This window comes from Bison bison, unplaced genomic scaffold (genome assembly GCF_000754665.1).
Source record: "Bison bison bison isolate TAMUID 2011002044 unplaced genomic scaffold, Bison_UMD1.0 scf7180017864506, whole genome shotgun sequence".
Lineage (NCBI taxonomy): Eukaryota > Metazoa > Chordata > Mammalia > Artiodactyla > Bovidae > Bison > Bison bison.
In genome coordinates, this window is record NW_011495063.1 from 2,112,456 (window position 1) to 2,112,916 (window position 461).

Genomic DNA, 461 nt, shown 5'->3' on the forward strand with positions numbered 1-461 from the left:
TTTCTAAGAATTTGTCCATTTCTTCCACGTTGTCCATTTTATTGGCATATAACTGCTGATAGTAGTCTCTTATGATCCTTTGTATTTCTGTGTTGTCTGTTGTGATCTCTCCATTTTCATTTCTAACTTTATTGATTTTATTTTTCTCCCTTTGTTTCTTGATGAGTCTGGCTAATGGTTTGTCAATTTTATTTATCCTTTCAAAGAATCAGCTTTTGGCTTTGTTAAGTTTTGCTATGGTCTCCTTTGTTTCTTTTACATTTATTTCTGCCCTAATTTTTAAGATTTCTTTCTTTCTACTAGCCCTGGGGTTCTTCATTTCTTCCTTTTCTAGTTGCTTTAGATGCAGAGTTAGGTTATTTATTTGACTTTTTTCTTGTTTCTTGAGGTGTGCCTGTATTGCTATGAACTTTCCCCTTAGCACTGCTTTTACAGTGTCCCATAGGTTTTGGGTTGTTGTG